This window comes from Antedon mediterranea, chromosome 6 (assembly GCF_964355755.1).
Source record: "Antedon mediterranea chromosome 6, ecAntMedi1.1, whole genome shotgun sequence".
Taxonomy (NCBI): domain Eukaryota; kingdom Metazoa; phylum Echinodermata; class Crinoidea; order Comatulida; family Antedonidae; genus Antedon; species Antedon mediterranea.
The window spans coordinates 21,688,159-21,709,524 of NC_092675.1; the positions used below are offsets into that span (position 1 = coordinate 21,688,159).

Below are 21,366 nucleotides of genomic sequence, written 5' to 3' on the forward strand. Positions count from 1 at the left end.
GGTTCAGAAGCAGGTACTACACTTCTACATTGTTGTATCCGCATGACTGATTTATGGTAGTACAATTATTATTTTACACTAATAGTAATACTTACTTAAAGCCTTTTATCTTTACCTACTGTATTTCTCTACTGTATTGTTGATTGGGTTGGCCCATTTATGTCTTAAAGCAGACAATTAACGATATGAAGACACTTTAAAGTGAAACCCCTTTTATATGCTGAATAAGTAACTAGCAATTAATTTTATTAAAAGGATTATGTCAATATTGTTTAACACTTAGCTATGAAATTCTACCTTTCACTGTAGGTCATATGGTTTAATGACATTTCCTTTAACAAAATCGTTATTATAAATATTCAAATGATTAGTATTAATGAATTTTTTTTTTTTTTTAAATTGATTAATTATATGGAAACTCTGTATTGAATATTAAACAATTTGCATTGAATACAATACAAAGACAACACATTGGATATGTACAGTATTGGGTTTAACTCTTTTATACCAAGCAACACTCGTGGTTTGGGCTGATATATGTCCGTTTTTCTGGTATTCTGAATGTGTGTTTATGGTTTAAGAATTTTAGATCTTTTTTTACCTCAAGAGAAGTGTGATTTCCGGTATTTGAAGAGTTGACTGTATTGTATATTATTTATTTAGGTCACAAGCCATAGGCCCTACATGCGCGCCCACAAACTCAAGGAGTTCTAATCTATATTTATATTAATCATAATTATTATTTGGATGTTTAAAATATTTTTTATAAAGGACGATACATTGTTTATTACAATAGCCTATATCTCAGTTAAACATTTGGTGACTTTAATTATAGCTTCTGTAACCACCCCAAATCAAAAATTGGAATAATAGGCAAGTTCAATTGTCACAAACAGGTTTGTAAAAAGTGCAAGTGTATGACTAGAATAAGAAGTAGCCAATTTATATAAAGTACAAACGTCAATCTAGTATATTGTAAATTTACTACAAATTTGTGCTTACGTATAACTTGTTATTGTAGAGTTTACTAAATGTCACTATTTTAATTTATCACACGTAATAAATTTATTTTATACGTTTGTGTACATTGTCATCATGTAATCGGGAATTAGTTGCTTTGTGATTCAATGCTTTAATGTTTAGGGTCAACAACATGATTTAATATAAAGTTTGTAGAGAATTATTAGTATGACATTATTATTTAATGATGAAAATTTGTTTTTTTTTATGGAGTTTTGTTTTCTGAGAAAAGGTGCAAACTATTGTTGTTTCACAAAATTCTATTTTTTTTTAAAACATACTCATCAACAATCATCAATGTGCAATTTACCACCTAATCATCAGGAGAGATAAAAATAATACTTGCCATGTGATATAATCAACCAATCAAATGGCAAGCAGTGTTTATAACAGGATATAAATACTGTATAATGTCTACTGTATAATTAGTCTTAATATGAAAAGGTAAAATAATGAATGTTCTTTTCTCCCAATAGATTGGAATTTGCTGATCTGTGAAATCGTAATATTAACTGTGCCTCACTATCAAACAAACTTTTTGTCAGGAGAATTGTAAGTATTAAATAGATTCTATCACTAAAATGAAATATTATATAGTAACAGTAATTTTTTGTTTTCATACATTTATTAATCTCATAGAAAGCAACTAGGCAAGGGAAAAGACCTGAATATTTTGTGGATCAAACCACATAAAACATAAATAAGACAAATATCAATTAGACTGGCATGGGATAAAGCACAGGCTTGAGAGGCCCTGGTTTAAGGATCCTAAATGGATCTCCAACCTTTTTCAACATACGGTATTTGAATTCCTGTTTTTTTTTTTCTGCCCGCTTCGGCTATGTCCTGGGTTCAAATCCCATCAGATGTCTTTCGTTGGACGACACTCCCAAAAATTTGCTTCAAGTATTTGAAACGAAATGCAACATTTCTGGAGGCCAATGACTTTTCAATAGATAAATACTCTTTTCTTGGTATCATGGTAATTTTTAGTGAAACATGAATGATTACAAAGCACAATCTGTATTTACTGGGTTTGCAGTGGCATTATAAAATGACAAATTTACATTTTGAGTTTGGATTTCATTGAATCCATCAACAAATATTTATATATACAAATTAACATTCTGTTTTCGGTTTTCATTATTCTTGTAAGAAATTGGTCATTCGAAATCCTCAAATATTCATAAAATGATGGAATATTTTTTTTCCAGAAACAAATACCTCGCACTAACAAATCTGGGTTGTCCCAACAACCTCCGGAAAGCATCATTATAACAAACTTTGTCCCCCCTACCTGACAATGGGACAGTCTGTATCTTGTATCTGTGAGACAAAACATTATGTAAACTTGTAAAGTAAATATGACATTTTAAGAATGAAAAGTACAAACTTGCAATACTAATAAACACTCTTGCGCTAGCCATACATTACTTCAAAAGGTTGTTAATTGCTTAGAGATCAGCAATAAAGAAAATAAATATCTATGTTATGGGGTTCACATGTTTACAAACTGCACTGTAGAAAATATTAGTTGTAGTCAAATTTAATATGAAATGGTTGATAGGAAGCTAAATTTGTTTACTCATCAACTGACAAAAAAAAAATCTGATCTCCAAACGGTAAACCAGCATATTGTAATGTTTATTAAATGTTCAATATTTGATGATACAGTAGTATTAGAAACCGAGTTGACATTTTATTCAAATGCAGCACAAGAATACCTTCAAATTATCGCAATTTATCATCTGCTGCAATATCAAGTTTAAGATAACACACACTGCTGTTGTTCCTGCAACATAAAAAATATTTAAGGGGACAGCTGACATGCTGAGCCCTTGTAGCAGTATTCTGTATTTAAGGAGGAGATACTGTACTGTAGTTGACATGCTGAGTCCTTGCAGCAGTACTCTGTATTTAAGGAAGAGATAGATGGCATGCTGAGGCCTTGTAGCAGTATTCTGTATACAGGGGAGATAGCTGACATGCTGAGCCCTTGTAGCAGTATTCTGTACTTAAGGGGGAGATAGATGACATGCTGAGCCCTTGTAGCAGTATTCTGTACTTAAGGGGAGATAGCTGACATGCTGAGCCCTTGTAGCAGTATTCTGTATAAAGGGGAGATAGCTGACATGCTGAGCCCTTGTAGCAGTATTCTGTATTTAAGGGGGAAACACTAGCTGACATGCTGAGCCCTTGCAGTAGCATTCTGTATAAAGGGGAGATAGCTGACATGCTGAGCCCTTGTAGCAGTATTCTGTATAAGGAAAGATAGCTAACATGCTTCATTTACTTTACTCAGCTGTTTTTTTAAAACACTTTACAATAACATTCCTGTACTATTATACAGCTATATGATATCTAGTGATAAAATGCCTTGAGTGATCCATTCATTTGTCAAAAAATATACTGTTATAAATATACAGTGTATTTAAGTTAAAACATGCAAATCATGAAATGCATTGTCAATGTGTACCATCTAATTTATCAATTCAAAATTAATATTTTTTAAATAACATGCATTCAATACAAAATTTGATTTATTAATACTGTTATTGTACATTCATCACTCAATGATAATTTTAAAGTGGTACAGAATAGTTTAGGTACAATTACTATAGATAAACTTTATTTCATCATTCACAGAAATTTACATGATTAATTTAAACAAATGTTCTTTAAATATTTTGAATAAATGTTTAAATTTTATTATCTAGTTGATTTTAAAAGTTAATTTTATTCAATAAATTATTTTAGTTTAAAAATGTTCCAACAGTGATTTAATGCTTCTAAATGAAAAAATTTCAGAGATTTTCTTCGAGACAAATAATCAGTTATTTGTCATTTCTTGGTTCTCTCTAATAAACATAAATGGTTTTTATGCTTCTTGATTTATTTGCCTTAAACCCTTAGTAATCATAAATATATATTATGTAGCTCATTTTACATAAATAATTGAGTTGTCAATGCGTTGGATGTGAAGTCAGGGATTTGAAGTGCAATATAAGATTGAAACTGAAATCTTCATACACATCATTTGGCAAAAAAAATATTTACCATAGAGAAAAAGGATAGTTTGACAATGATAAATTGACAGCCAAAACGAAAACATTGTTTATTGAACGGACTACTCTTTACATACATCTCCCAGAGAACCCCTTCTGAAACAAGCTTCCCAGCCTAAAGGGATATCCTCTGCTATACCATAAATGTATAATTATTTAGTTTCTGTATGATTTTGTTAATTTCAAATTATAATGTATTGTATATTTATAGCAATAAATATTACAAACAAACAATGTGCTTTGGAATATTGCCCATACCCGAGTTTCCAAATACCCATTTTTTCAGCCATAGTAAACATAAGCTTCCGCGTGTTTCCTATGCTTTCGTCCTCTTGAATATAACTGCCTAAATGTACTGTACTGTAGAACCAGTGTACACATTTCCTCAGGTAAGGTGAGTCCCGTGTTCTCTGAACGTAGGGGAATGAGCTGTTAGGAGCTCATTGTACTAAGCCTCGGCATTATGTGGTAGGGTGGCCAGTTCCTTTCCACGCCGCCTTTTTTCTCCCTAGTATTTTCAACCAGGTACTCATTTTACAGCTGAGTGGACTGGGAGTTGTCGGGCATTGAACTCGGGTCTATCTATACGACAGTCAAGTGTCCTAACCACTCGGCTATCCAACTCCCAACTTTTTAGAAGAGAAAGTTAGAGTATAATAGTAATACTTTAGTTTTTTAGTTAATGAGAGAATGGCAAGGAGGAGGATGTCATTTGAATGCTACATCCAACATGTAGAATGTACACATTTCAAATGAATTTTGTCCAAGATTGTCTGTCTGTTGTTGATACAATGAGTGAAAAATATATTTTTTTATTAATATTATACTGTACTGTATAATGAACATTGTTTCTTTATGTCTACTTTTGTTCATCTGTACTGTAGGTATCAATTGCAAAACTGTTACCAAAATTTAAATTACCGGGATAAAAAACAGCATATATATGTATGACATGTTGTCAGTAACAGAATTCGAGTACGTCGGTATATCTATTATGTACTGTATGATATGTGGCTGGTATTGTTCTATTCGGGTTATTTTACTTGCTACTATGATACTCGATAGATACAACCGACAGTGTGAATTATTAAATCAATATCATACACACAAGCCTAGTGCTTGTCATCTCTTTAACACCTGGTCTAATTAATATTTTGTTGTACATTGCCTTTTTACTTTAAGGTAACGTCGTTAAAGAAGCCAAAATGTTAATTTCCGAAACCCACGTGTTATAATTATTATTGATTGGTTTTCTATAATTTTTATTTTGTTTTGCAATTTAGTTTTTAGAGTTCGGTAGTTATTTTTGGTGCAATTTTAGAGTAAACTACAGTATGCAGTTTATTTCGTGCCTAGCTTACCTAGAAAAAGACTAGAAGACAAGAAAGCAAATTGACTATAGGCATATCCAAGTGAGGACGTCGTTGGTGGATTAGTCTATTATTGTAGAAGGGTGTTATTTTTTGTATAACAAGTATTTGTTGTACTATTGTATAACAGCGCTCATCATGACTACAACCAATTGTAAAATAATTTGTGTATTTTTCTTTATACTATGCATGCTATGCTAAATTTACTATAAATACTGTAGGCTTATAGTTTATAGTATAACTGCTGATTCAAATTACTTTTTCTCATATTTTACATAAAAAAACCGAAAAAAAAGAATAATTTTCAGCTAGGTATAGCATATGATAATGTGCTTCATATTTAATTAAATTGTTTAGTCAATATGCATTTTTATGATCTAATCTCATATGGTATGATATAAAGTTTCAAGTTTTAATCAAAAATTAATTGGTCTTGGTGTGTATTTTTAATAATTATTTTCTGACTTTAATTAAATTAAATTCCAGATCATCCACTAACTCATATGGCTTGGTAGATAATAAAAATAATCAATTTTGCCAAGGGAGGATATTATGTACCAAAGTAATTTAATGTTGGAATAGCAAATGTAATTTTGTACGCAACGCAGCCTTGTTTTTTTTTATTACATAAAAATGTAAATCAATTAGTGTTATTGATAAACTTCATCAGGAAAAATTAATTCATTTTATAACTATTTTATGAATTATTTCTACCTATAGTGCAATATTAAGGGAAAATATAGCGGCATAATATAAAATTAATAGAAATTCTACCAAGAAATATACATACATAAGAAAAGAGAGAATGATGATTGAGATAATATGACGTCCTCAAACGTCTTTGGTTTTTCTTTTTTTCTGTTTGTAAAGTGATGTATTGTATGTGTTTGATAAAATGAAAAAATAAAAGTTTTTGAAAAAGAAAAAAAAAAGAAATATACATGCTTTTAAGAGAAGAACCAGTACATTAGTGTTACTGTCAGTACAACTGTAATAGACAATCACATCATATAATTTTTTTTACGCACACTGAAATTCATTCACTATTTATTAATATGTTTTATGCATATACTTTAAAATCTCTCCTTTAGAACATCCCTATTGTGAAAAAGACACCTATTAATAAAAGTGGACACAAACAAAAAATGGGAAATGTGTTTCAATGCTCAGCCAACAACTACACAGGACACCCAATTGTGTCACCTTAATTAGAGTTCTAAATGTATCTTTAATAACATCTCTATATTGTCATTATCTTTAATTTGTTATTGTATAGTATAGCAAGAAAAATTGTGACAGTGAAAGTATTGTATCTTGAATTTATGTAAATTTTCGAATGAATGTCTAGAAAATATTAGTAGCAGCATCATATTTCGTGCATCTACTATGGTTAGTACTGTTGTTGATTGCCAAATTTAGATTTCAAATCTAGAGTGTTTAAATGATGCCATAACTAATTAAGGTCTAATGGATATTCCATCACCTTTGTGATGTGATGTTTTACCTCCACCAAGGAGGTATATGTAGTCGATCGCGTTTGTCTGTCTGTTTGTTTGTTTGTTAGCAGGATTACTCAAAAAAAGTAATTACAAGATCTTTACCAAAATGAAAATACAGATAAATATGTGGTCAAGGACCATTCCATTTTGGAATTCTGGACCACTTTTTAGTATAATTTTCAGACCTACTAGACAGAATTTTCAAAAGCCAGCAAGTAGTCTTAAAGTAACAAGTAAACTGAAATTTAATTTCTTAACTTAATTAATAAAAAACTTAATTTTTGTACAAGAGGCAAGAGTAGGAATTTTAATTTGTAATTTTAAAACATAAATTGATTTAATTTACTGGTTTTTTGATACGAGTAGTTTTAAAAAACCTATTTCTTTTCTAATTCACCCGTTTGTTTTTGGCGTTGCTGTTCTATTGTTAGTCAAAAGAATCTATTGTTAGTTGAAAGGCATGGTTACATAACCATTACATTTTAGTGCCTTGAGCACTTTCAGTGGATATGTGCGCTATATAAATTGTTATTGTATTATTATTATATTACACCAAATTCGCATACACATGCTTGTACTGTATTGAAATTAGCCTAAATCACACACAGCATTAAGACACACACAAATATTATATACCGGTACTGTATATTTTCCTGGAGAAATCTTACATAGGAGAATTTTACAGTAGGCAGAGGTATGCACTGTCAGTGGCTTTCTAGTTTATTTTTTTATATACAAACAATACAGTAGTACAGTACATAATAATTATATTTAATAAATTTAAATTTACATATCACAATCTAGTTTACATTGTCTCTTTAAACATTTTTTTTTACAATTTTTAAACAATTCTATTTACAAAAAATTCAGATTTCAGACAAATTTGGTACATTATTTTCAAATATTTAGTCTCATATATATACAGTATTTGTATTTCTTATTAAATATTATTTACTTTGTTTAAACAATTTTAATATGATCGATGTAGGTTATAAGCTATATGAATATTAATTTAAACCGCCACACGTTAAGCATTCAATGTGGAATATAATTATCTTATTTAAAATATTGATGATACTAAAGCAAAAATAAAATCAGATTTTGAGTTATATATTAATTAATCCTTACTTTTCACCTGATAAACTTTGTCAGAAATGAGGTCACAAATTTCTGATGTCTTCCAACAACAATTGTGAAGCAAAGTATTTACAATAAACCTAACAAATATTCTGTTTTATGATCACTTCAAGTAAAATCTGATAAACTTCTCTTGTATTATCTTGAATATCAAATGTAGGTCAACAAATATAAGGAAAAAGAAAGTTAGAAACTAAATATTGCTGGAATGACAGATACATTAAAATTCAACAGATACACAATTATCGACCATTCATGTATATCATCATTCAGGGAAAATGAATAATTTGCATAGCATCGATTGTGATGATAAAATCATTGAATTTATGAATGCTTTCTGCTTCTTCTATGTCATGTTTCATTTTATTAATCAGAAATTACCTTTTTTTCCTCAATACCATTCTTAATAAAGCTCCCACATTTTATATTTATTTATTTATTTAAGTTTATCTCTTGTCCTTTAATTCTCTACCATCCTTTTTTACCTATTTTGTGAATGGTGAGGTCCACCTGAGCCACTCTCTTGGAGGGGTGCTTAAGGTTTTTATTACTTTTCCAGTTATGTTCTCCTTTTGGAGAGGAAAAGGTCTAATGTCGGTTTATCCAGGTAAATATCAATTATTGATTACCAACACCACTTTTGGTTTAGTTTATTTAATTATGTATTTTCCTTTTTCTTCTTCTCAATCTTGTTTCTTAGCCTGACTTTCTCATTGTCTCTTCTCTTATAAATTTTCTTCACATTCTTTGTTATATTGTACTGTGTATTGTGATATTTTGTATTTTAATCCAGACCTTTTTATTTGAATTGCCCCATGTGGGATGATTAAAGAATTTTGAATTGAATTAATACAATGTTTCCTATTCATATACATATTTGGAAGCTCTTTTATTTTGAAATCTATTGTTACTGTACATCCAAGGGTTTTGTATTGGCTTTCTTAAGTGTGAATGTGTACACAACATCAGAGGAAATCAATGCTTTGTGTATGGTCGTTTCTTTTTATTGACTTCTAATAAAATATTAATGCAAGAATATGGCGACTGTATGTATTACTATAAATAGGGAAACGAGTAAAATGAAGTATATATTTTAGATGCAAATCATTACATTATGTTTCAGCTTCAGAGGCTGGATTATTGATATATATATATATCGTGAATAAAAATACTGAAAGATGAGGGCGTATTAATTTGATCTCTGTTGCGCGTGCGTACAACTGAGGACTAGTGCTGTTCCGCCGTACCACGCCGAGAATGTTAAAGAGTTGCTATCCAATCGAGTTCGAACAATACCATGAAAGCCCCAGTGGTCTAATGGTTAGATCATCTGCATATCAAACAGGCGGTTCGAGTCTCGGTTGGGGCGACCTTTTCTCATTCTCACAGATTTCCTCATCTTTATCGTTTCAAATTAATTAATTAAATTTCAGTATATCACCGGGCGGTTTAGAATTAATGTTCTTTGCCTGTTGTGTTTATATATACAAAAGTATCTCTTCGGAGATCCCGCCTCGTGAATAAAAATACTGAAAGATGAGGGCGTATCAATTTGATCTCTGTTGCACGTGCGTACAACTGACGACTAGTGCTGTTCCGCCGTACCACGCCGAGAATGTTAAAGAGTCGCTATCCAATCGAGTTCGAACAATACCATGAAAGCCCCAGTGGTCTACTGTAATAATTAGGACATCTGCATATCAAGCCGAGTTCGAGTCTTGATTGGGGCAACTTTTTCTCATTCTCACAGATTTCCTTATCTTTATCGTTTCAAATTAATTAATTAAATTTCAGTATATCACCGGGCGGTTTAGAATTAATGTTCTTTGCCTGTTGTGTTTATATATATATATATATATATATATATATATATATATATATAATATATTATATAAATCCAAAGGCAAATTACTGAAAAATGACAATGCTGTGGGTATCAGTGGCTAAATCTCAATAGATAGAGATACAAAAAAAAAAGCGAAAAGCTAAATCAAAAGAATAAAGTAAAACAGCCAGAAAAATTAGCAGAGCTTTCGGGCAACACTAGCCCTTCATCAGTGCAAGTGTATATTGATTTTTCATACAGGATTTGTATCGCACAGCCTCATTCAATATATGTATTTGTTTTAATATTAGAGAGTAATAGGGATTAATGATAGGAATCAGATTAGCATATGTAAAAGTGGCATGGGTTCGAGCCTACCTGTGTTCATTGATAGGCAAGATACGCTCATTGCCTTGTCCTTTGGATTGGACATAAAGTGTACATATAGTGCGTGTCAACATTTCAAAATGTTGATCTTGGTATGCGATGCACTGCTGGGTGCAATGGGTCCGTAGATGGCCTGGTTTCACACTGGTAATTGTGTTCACTTGGGTAAAATTATCTGTGCAGCTCAGGCAAATTGACTGAGAGATGCACTTCGAGTGCAAATGAGGCTGTGTGATACAATCCTGTATGAAAAATCAATAATGTATTTTGACTTTAAGATTTATAAGTGCCAACCTGCAGGCATACTTTGACCTACTACTGTATGTATTGATAGTTGACACAAATTAACTTTTGACATACAGGTCTTAAACAGCTGACCTTTTTATTTAATTTTTTTATTTACTACTGTTCTACACTTTGCCTTGTAAATATAGTAAATTATAATTTGATAGATATTAATATTTTTAATTACTTATTAAAAGATACCAGAGCTGTATGTATACTGTATCTTATTAAAAATTTCATTTACTAACATTGTATACTTTAGTGACGTGCGTATATATTTAATGATAATATTTAATAAAATAATTATGATTTATTATCATTCATAAACTTAAAGACACCTTCCCTACAATTTGTGACGTTTTTTAAAAATAATACATATTATATATTACTTTAAAAACATTAAACCAGATCATTCCTTGTCTTAAATGTACGTTTTATGGTAAATTATGATAAAAAGTGAGAAACAATGCACTACCAAATAGCTCGCGGCAACTGACCTATCGTGGACGGTCTTTAGGCCTAGCCTAGCTAGGCTTAGTTTTGTAGGCATAGCTGGCAAACATCGGTAACAAACGAACAACCTAGCCTGACGTTGTATAGTTGCTGCAATAATTGTCTTTCTATTTTTGCCAGACTCCGTTGATACAAATTGGGGAAAACCCGGTATTTTCGCTGAAAAGTTAGGAGTCTTCCATTTCTTTTGGCCTCACGATCGATGAAAAAGTGGGTGAATTACAGAAGAAAAACATAAATATCAATCCGCGCGCAATGCATTTTGGGATTTATAGCGGGCCGCTATAATTATTATAATCGACTTATTTTTCACATTTTTAACCATTTAAAGATGAAAAAAGTTATCGCAATAGGACCATATACTATTACATTAAATATAGTTTGTGATCTTAAAATAGATCTAAAAAACGTAGGGAAGGTGTCTTTAAGAAATATAATTATTAATTTGTGTTGATTTTATATGTATACACTTTAATTTTATTAAGCAGTGGTATATTTTCTATAAATTATTTATACAGTAGGCCCTAGAATACAGTTACTAAATTATAATACAGTAAGTACCTGGAATATTGTACAATACTGATTGTAAATTTAGAGTGAATATTTTATTTTTAATTACGGCCATAAACTGTTGAGTGTGGTGTACAACATTGTAATGTTTTGTTGACACTGTTAATAAACCAATTTATATAGCGAGTGTGTACAGTTCAGGGCTTCATGATGGCGCTATGCATATTATATTGATGCCATTTTTTTATTAAATCTACAGAAATGACTGTATGAACTATTTCAGGAATTATGAGATTGCGATGAACATTATGACCTGATGTTTTGCTCGATAGCACTAAAAATCTACGCTGGTCGACTATGGATGATATTGGACGATCAAATTCAATTGTGTATTTCAGCCTTTATCTTTATAATTAAAATAACAGTATATTATTATGAATAATCAGTTTCAATAGTAGAATGAATAGGCTTTCATAAAGTCTATAGTCAAATTAGGAATTGCGCCCTCTCTCCACCAGCCAGTAACTTTTTTTAAATTATTCCATATAGCACCCTCTATAATTTTGATGGAAAATATACTGTAATAATATCAATAGCACCCTCTACAGGTACAATTTTAGAAACTAAAGTGGAAAATTGAAATTGAAGATTTTTACAAAGCCTGCCCTCTAATGATACTCTGAAATATATCGTTTTATATTCGTATATTCTTTTTTTTTCTAAACTGGTTACAAGTTAATAAATATTAATATTAAAATTAAATACATTTAATTTCATTGAAAATAATTGACAAGACAAGACAAAATTGTTCAATTCAATAATAAAATAAATTTGTTTTAGAATAGACAATTAGACTGTACCGTCTATTGAAATTAATTTTTTTCATTAAATTATGGATGCATAACATCATATTTCCTATATAAAGTATATAGAATCAGGCACAGAACGGTGATATACTGAAAATTAATCAATTAACTTCAGAAAATATGAGAAAATCTGAAAGAATTAAACTTGGATCATTCTGCATCATATATATGCAAAATGTCCTAAAAATCTACTGTAAACGAATAACTAATTTTGAAAATTCAGGCAATCTTTACAATAAGCTTAAATATTTATTTCATTTTGAACTGTTTTTTAGTATGATAGATTTGTGAAGGTCGTTTGAAGGTGATATTTTATTGACATGAGAAGAAGGGTGGTTTTATGAAAGGAAGTGGTAGGCCTACGTTTGATGTAATATCCTGATAAAACAGGAAGATGGTATATTCTATAAACACACCATACACAACAACTTTGTGTTCATATATAGAATAATAATCACACATTACACATTATCAGATTTTATACAAAAATACAGTTTATTAATAAATCGGTACATCACTTGGATTTGGAATCTACTACTTTTGGATTATTTTAACAATTTCTTAATTTATATACATTTTTTAATTTCAATTGGATTTACGTCATGGCACAGAGGCTTATAAGAAGGGTAACATTAAATTTAGGCAGAAACAAACGAAGATCAAAATCGTAAGTAAAGTCATAGGTTTTGGTTGGTCAGCTCAACGTCGTAATAAACATTAGATTGTGATTTAATTAGTTGATTCGTGTTGTTCCGATATATTTAATTTAAGAAAATATAGTAGAATGGAATAAAAGATTGAACCTGGCATATATTGTGTTCAGTCAAGATATAAGCAAGAAAAGGCATGAAAAGTAGGGGTGTAAAGTGACTATTTATAAATTAAAAAAGTGTGTGGGGTGTAAGGAACTGTTTTGGTGTTTAATGCCAATAAACGCAATACATGTTTGTATTGGATCACTATAGGTTATGAATGCACAATAATCCTCAGTACAGTTAACTGGCTGTACTAGAGAGAACTTTTGATCGGCTGTTCTGCATTTGTGGGTTTAACAAGGACCTGGCCTGAAGTCACATAATACCAGTTTACCACGGTCGAGTGGTCGAGCAGTTAAGGCAGAGATGCTGCAAACCATAGCTATACAATCGGCACAGGTTCAAGACACTCCTCGACTATTGTTCTGGTCTTCTAGGATAAGGACTTAATTAAAACTGGAAAACACATCTGGAAAACACATCTGGCTTGTGTGCACTTCAGAATCCAGTACATCTTTTGGAAGATTAGGTGTACTGGTCCATTCGGCCCCTGTCGTTGTGAACAGACAAACAGGCATGGTGGCAGCACTCGACATGGACCCTCAGGAGAGAACAAGTTGTGGTTTGTGTCATCCACACCTGTGCACAATTCAGCAGGTTATTCCTCATTTACATTTGACACAGTTAAGGTCTAATTTTAATAGTTTTCTTTTATCACACATTGTTGGCCCTGCCCAGCTTATGTCCCATCCAAAGAACACAAAAAAGAGGCTTGTCTCATCTTCGTTTAAGTTTGATTTTATGTCATTACGCTCACTTAATGCGGTGACTGGTGTGTATATCTGTTTCATGATCAGTTCAGAGGTATATAATGTAGGCATATGTAGTTGTATATCAAAATTTGTTTACATTATTTTTATCAAATTGGCAAAAATCTTTTAAATAGTGAAGTAGTTCAAACTGGTGGTATCTTGTTTTTTCGATGCAAAACCTTTAAGAAATGTGAATTACTAGACAAAATCTCTTGCTAAATTTGATCTGTCTCCTGAGTGATTTATCTCTGATCATCTGGCATGCACAAATCCCTGCAACACAGATGACATATTACACATTTATTGTTTTGTTGAAAATTACATAGGCATATATCCCCTGGGTTTAGCAATGTTTTCATTTTCTTTCAATATGTACAGTGCTGATTAAGTCATCAATAATATGAGTCTTCAGTATGACGTTAGTGACGTAGGAGCCTGGGTTACCAGTGTTTGGAAGTTGAGAATCTGTAAACAATTTTTTTTTAGTTGAAGACATGCAACCATTTTTGTTACTTTGTTGGAACTATGTATTAGGCTTTTTTTATTTTATTATCGATGTGCAAAATTTGTAGAAATAGAATTTGTTATTGATGATTATTTACAGTTTCTTATTTAAAGTAACATTTTGTAGAGGAAAATTCATGTGTATGTGATGTGATGAGTACATATTGCCAATACATAATCTACTAATAATGTTACACTATGATAATCTCCACAAACGCATGCTAACGTTTAAAATAGATTTTGGAAATTGTTTACTGTTGAAATATGAATAGACACTTCAATAAACGCTGACACCTGAACTAACAGGAGTAAACAATTAAATAAAATGCATTGATTTTGAAAGATTTATTTGTTATGTAATCTGTACCTCTTGTCTATGACGTGTACAGTGTGACGTAATATCTCTGAAAATTATTATACTGTTGATAACAATGATTTTTTTTGATAGATGATAGGATCTACTAAGATTATCGGGGTACGACAAAAAATGGTAAACTTTTCAATATAAGTTGTGCTTTAATTTTATTTTTCTCTTGTGGTACTGTAGTTTCACCCTTGAACATAAAAAAATATTTTTTTAACATTTTGTGATATAAACTTTTTCTAGGAAAAAACATGAATTTCTCTTTAAATGGTCAAATACAGAAATTCGTAAAAAAATCAACAACATTCTCATCACACCTTTTTTATTTTTTAAATGCCATTTAAAACATTTGTTTGAAAAAGAAAGGGAATGTTTAAACAGGGTAATTAAAAATATCACCTTGTCACTTGTTTTAAAATAAAAATTGTGTATATTTAAAAGAAAAATACCGCAAATTATGAAACATATTATGAAACATATAGTGAAAAATATACTGTAGTTCTATAATTATTGGAAAGTACTGTATGATCAATAAAAATTGCCTGCACCTGGCCTTTTAGGTCATCTGAAAGATTATTAGTAAGTTAAACGATCTCAGATTAATCAAAAGGAACAAACACAAATTATTGCTAAACATCAAATCAAATAATTACTTGCATTTCTGAGAAATCTATAAAAAGTTCCTTCAATAAATCAGTCGACTCCGCCTATTTGTTGTGTTTTCTTTCTTTTTTTAATAAGTGAATTGGGAACTGGGGTTGGGTAAGGGAGAATTAATTCTTGAATGAAAAAGATAATTTTACAAAATAGATATAAATTAACAGGCACAGCACAAATTCAAAACCGTCTTGTGATATACTGAATATTAATTTATTTGAAATGATAAAGATGAGGAAATCTGAGAGAATGAGAAAAATCCGTCCAAACCTTCTGCTTGATATGCAGATGTTATCCATAGACCACGGGGCTATCATTGTTTAAATCCGATTGGATTGGACTCTTTTAACACCCCCTATAATATTTATTATTTAACACCACCTATAATATAATATATAATACACAATAGCATGAAATATAATAAAATGTAAAATTAACTTAACTCCTGCTGAAAAGTAGTCGTTCTCTAAAATAAATTGTGGATAGATTTGTTACTGTATAAAACATTATTGTTTGTAGTGTTTATCAGTAAATTAATACAAAAAACTTAATTTGTGTTTGTATTAAAGGTTGTGATGATTGCGGAATCATGGTTTATATATGTTGGATTACAATTATCTTCCAATGATGAATATGCCTGACGTTTATTGAAGTACAATTATGTTCTTGTTGGCATTTTGAATACAATATATCGATCTTACATATTACATAATTATAGTATCAGTAGTACATTTTGACTTAACTTTATTCGGAACTCGTACATCAAACTACAAATTCAACACTAAATACAATAAAAATACATAATTTTGAAGGACAAAAAAAGTAAAAACGTAGTCCTAATTGTGTATCTCACAAGATACAAGATCTGATTGATTTTCCTTAAAGAGAGTCCCTCATATAAGATCGTGTTTACTAAAACTCGCAACTTTAATACAAACAAAATAATGCAGGTCCAACCCCCTGAACTTTAGTATCAGTAAACCACAGCGTAAAAAGTGCCAAATGATAGTTGAATACCCAAAAAATATTTGATTAATTTAAATTCACATCATTTTGTCCCAACAACATTTTAAAAGCTGTCTGCACTCAATTTTTTTACAAGTAAAACCTAGTGTTATTTCATTCTTCTCTACAATCTGGTTTATTTAACTGTTTAAGTCAAAAAGATTATGCATTATTAAATAAAATAAACAGATGGGCGTGTAGGATTACTGCAATGACCATAGATGATATGACATCTACCTATGAAAATATTATGATCTCTATGGTAAAGCGTGTCCTATCACAACCTTCTCATGCCCTCTTCAAAGAATACAATTTTCTCCCATCATTAATCCGACTTCAATCCCACCGTGTGCGAACAACCCGTTTAATATTCCAAATCATTTATTCCTAAGTCAGTTACAGTTTTCAACAACACCGTTACTACATAATTTGGTTCTGTTTAAGTAATTTATATATAATGTGTATAATGTTTTTGTGCAATTTTGTATAGTACTTGTGTATTATGTTCTTATATATTTATTCGTTCTTTTTAAATAGTGTACAAAAAACGAATTTCCGATGTTTTATTGGACCTAATTAATGCTGTGAGAGCAGCGCATTATTTATTATTATTATTATTGTAAAGAATAAAAACTTTCTGAAAATGTATATTGTATGTAATGTATGGAACGCCACAAATGCCTTAATTAATAGTGTAGTATGAAATACCTATTTTTAAGAACCTGATCTGTATACTCTGTTTAATCAATTTTGTCACCCATACAACTTAGAATATATATGAAATTATTCAATGAAAACATCTGTCCTATACTTTACTACTGTAGTAGAAGGCGATTGGGCAAAGAAAGCTTATTTTCTAGTATTCTATATAAAAAGACCTTTATTAACATAAAGAATACAAGTTATATAATAAGTGATCCCTGTGGTATTTTGAATTGTACTATTTTTGACTGCTTATAGAATATTAGTGTAAAATGCCCTTTCATTAAAGAGCTTTAGTGTTGAACGGTAATAAATCATAATCATGTATTGTAAAAGTGCATTTCTCTTTACAAAATGTTATTGATTTTATTATTGCATTTATTTTCCTTGAAATCAAAGACACGGGTCAAATTGAATTCAATTTACTAGAATAACATTGTCAGTTATTTGATTATTGTCCCCAGAAAAACATAAAATATTCAATAATTGTAAGTTACCCATTTGTACGTTCATAATTATACAAAATATATGAAACATATTTATTATAATTAAAAAGTTTCTGATAGCATACAGCTTGTGTACATCATGTGGATTGTATATGATACATATATTATGTTACGCTTGCTAATATCTTTGTCGCTTAGCTTTGATTACTGAATCCTAGACCATTCCTTTTAAAATATTATTACTGTATATATTGAGTGAGTATAAATCCCACTCCCTATACTTCCTATTCAAACCCCCTTGGGCTAGACACACACCATATACAGTATAAATTAGGGGTAAAAGAAGATTCTGTTTCTTCTACCAAAATCTCTGTAGTTCATTTTGGTTTGTTAGTCAGTTTGTTTTGTATGCTTCTTAAGCTTCGTAAACGTGGCAATTAATCAAGAAGAAATACTTACAGGTACCCGGTTATTTTCTTTACATTTGATATTTCAAATAGGAAGTTCTAAAATACAATAAATCTCCCTCTTATACTAGTACTGCATATCTCAATCTCATTATTTGAATAAATGTATATAATTTTTAAAGAAGAAACAGGATTTAAGAAACAAATTTTGTTATTGTTTTTGTCTATATGGGAACAACAGCTTTCAAATCCATAAAACAGTCTCTTGGCAATGAATTGACATTATAAAATTTTACCATGAATAATTAAAATTTATTATCACGATATTGCAGAAACTTAAGAATACACAAAAGGTGAAAGTGCAGTCCCTATTAAGGAGGCACCTAATGGATGGACTTAAAAGTTAAGTTGGCTGTAGTGTATATATATTGCCCTCACTCGATTAACTGGAAAGCATCGTTTGAATAGCCAGGTCCCATAGGAGGGTGTTCTGGTAATATTAAATCTTTCTTTTTATCATTATTTTTTTTTATATATTGAGTTTTAGTTTTACTTACTGTGTTTCATTAGAGCAAACTCCTGTAGAAAATTAAGCTTGTTTTCTAGTCGATGTTGAGTTGCGCAAATCTTCCCAACTCAACGTCAACGGGAAAAGAGGCTTTAATTATTATTGGATCAAGATGAATGAATGAATATATCACCAGTATAATTTGAACCCAGGATTCAAATGGAAACCAGTAATTTTTGGGCCAAAATGAAATATTTTGATAGATAGAAATAATTTATCTGAAATTTAATTAATTGGTTTGATTATCAAAATATACATGAATATGCTGGCACAACTGCGCGTAACTCTATACAATACTTTAGATTGTTGGCGATACTCGACACGCAAAATCAATAATTTTTACTGTAGCACCGCGAGAAGGGAAAGTGTCATCTGTACTTACCAACAATAATGACTGAACTGCAATTCAACAACAGTATTATAAGTGGGTAGTTCTTTCTGTAATAATTGCTAGACTACATGATTATTATTTCATAATTACCATAAAGTAAAATATTGAAATTAAAGTTCATTCATATTGTTCAAAGTGTACTGTATAGCAACGTATGGCCAGTATATTGCTGTGAAAAATCATTCAATTACTATTGTACATTTCCAAGAATGTAATGAAAGGTTGTGTGCTTTAATTCTGTGTGCTGTAATTCTCTTTGATGTTCGTTTGTGAAATATATCAACCTTCGTGAAATATATCAACGTTCTCGGTTATCTCATGGATGTGTGAGTTTTTTTCATATTCATTTATTTATTTATAAATTGATTAAAGTGATATCAAGTGTACATAATTTATGTTTTCAATGTAATTATTTGCTTTTTCTATTATTTTTGTCATTTATTTTAACGTTAATAGTGCCTACCTGAAGTAAAACCCCTCGTTTGGGACACGCAAATTCAGGAGACATACAAAAAATATGGCTGGGATTTCCATAAAAAAATACTAGGTCTAACAGACAAGGATAGATTACAACAGAGTTTCATCATATAAAGTTGGATGAAACCTATAATCCAATTGGGATGTTAGATAATGTTATTCCACTATATTACATAGTATAGTCATGGACCTATAAACTAATTTTTATGTCCATAGTATAGTACAGCACATCCCGGTGAGATCCTTGATTGCATCCTTGTGAAATCCCAGGTTGATGCACAGAATCCTTATCCATTTTTTTTTTTTATATAAAACTCTGGCTATGGCTTTTCGAAGAACGAATTTAATGTCTCTGACTCTTAGAGTTGTTCTTTTTTGGATTTAATGGAATTTGATTTGAATAGAATACTGTAACTTAGTTCCTATACATCCAAGCACTTCTTTCTGACCCAGATTTTTTTTTTTTTTCTTTTAAGTAGCTTTTATTGAAGTATATTTTAAGCTTCTATGGCCAACTAGTCCAGCTATTAGTAGGTTTTTTTTTTTGTTTTTGGTTTTTTTTTTGCTACCGTTTTTTTTATACATTTTATTATATTGGGATAATAGGGGAAAATAAAACTATACCACTGATAAATGAACAGGTTATTGGTCTTATTATTAGGGCCCCCTGATACTACGTTATACAGTAGCATCTCAGTCTTACGTAGACGCCAAACCATGCTCGTTATTCAGACATGTATTGCGATTCCTTGTTGCAAAAAAAAATGATGATGGGGGTTTTTTGCGGATGCTCCCACTTGAGGACATATTTCATGGATTATACAATTTATTAGGAGGGGTTCAATGACTTCTACTTTTCGAGTTATATCTCGCTTTTCGAGAAGAATGGCAATTGTTGGTTAATATCAAGGTAAGCAAAACTCATAGCCTATACCAACAACACTGTTTCCATCTCTGCACACAAACAATTGAGTGATTTTTACTATTTTTTTTTTTTTTTTTTGACATTCTGGATTTGTTTTTCTGCTTACAGTTACTTTCCCATTAAAATAATTATTTTTATTTTATAATTAAAAGACAAGTATTTTACATCAAGACCCCTAGGGGAGTAAGTCTTTAACCAATCAACAAGCTACAATATACCAGATACTGTACTGTACTATCAGCTTGTGTATATCAAAGTATAATAAATGTTCATCCATATGTTGTTATTCCATCTTCTACAACTTTCATTTCAACTACTGTAGATAAATTGTATCCTATAGTTTGTGACACATGTTATCCATCATCCTTTTGTGCTTTAAAAGACTGATATATGTATGCGCAAATTATACCTTAATGGGAGTTTTCATAAACCTTTTAATCTCATCTCTGATCACGCAAAGCCATTGTATACCAGAATAGCTTTTTTTTAGCAAAACAAGTTGGTTAAATCAGGCAGGATTGTGTTCATTTAAACAGTTTGACACATACAGGTATTCAAGTTTAACATGAATACATACAGTACATGTCAACAACACTATATGTAGTAACATTCTCAAATAGAAGTTAATAAAATTACATTTTAGTCAGTTCATTGACATTTAATTGTTTAAATATAAATATTTCCTTGTTTGTATTTAGAATATACTGCAAGGATTGATTTACACAATGGATTATACTGGATGATATATTTATTTTTTCATTTCAACCATATTTAAAAATGGTGGTCCATCCAGCTGAAACTGATCATTATATACAATAATATTTACTGATTAAAATTAATTTAATATACCTTATTTGTATATTATAACACTCTTTT

General features: G+C 30.5%; 1 protein-coding gene across 1 annotated transcript in view; it reads left to right on the plus strand.

Annotated features, from left to right (window-relative positions):
* Positions 1-21,366, plus strand: part of LOC140052619 (maternal embryonic leucine zipper kinase-like) — a 69,584-nt gene that overhangs the window by 14,060 nt on the left and 34,158 nt on the right. The window contains exon 2 of the mRNA XM_072098275.1: positions 1,497-1,572. The gene's annotated coding sequence lies outside the window, so the exon portion shown is untranslated. The remainder of the gene's footprint in view (positions 1-1,496; positions 1,573-21,366) is intronic.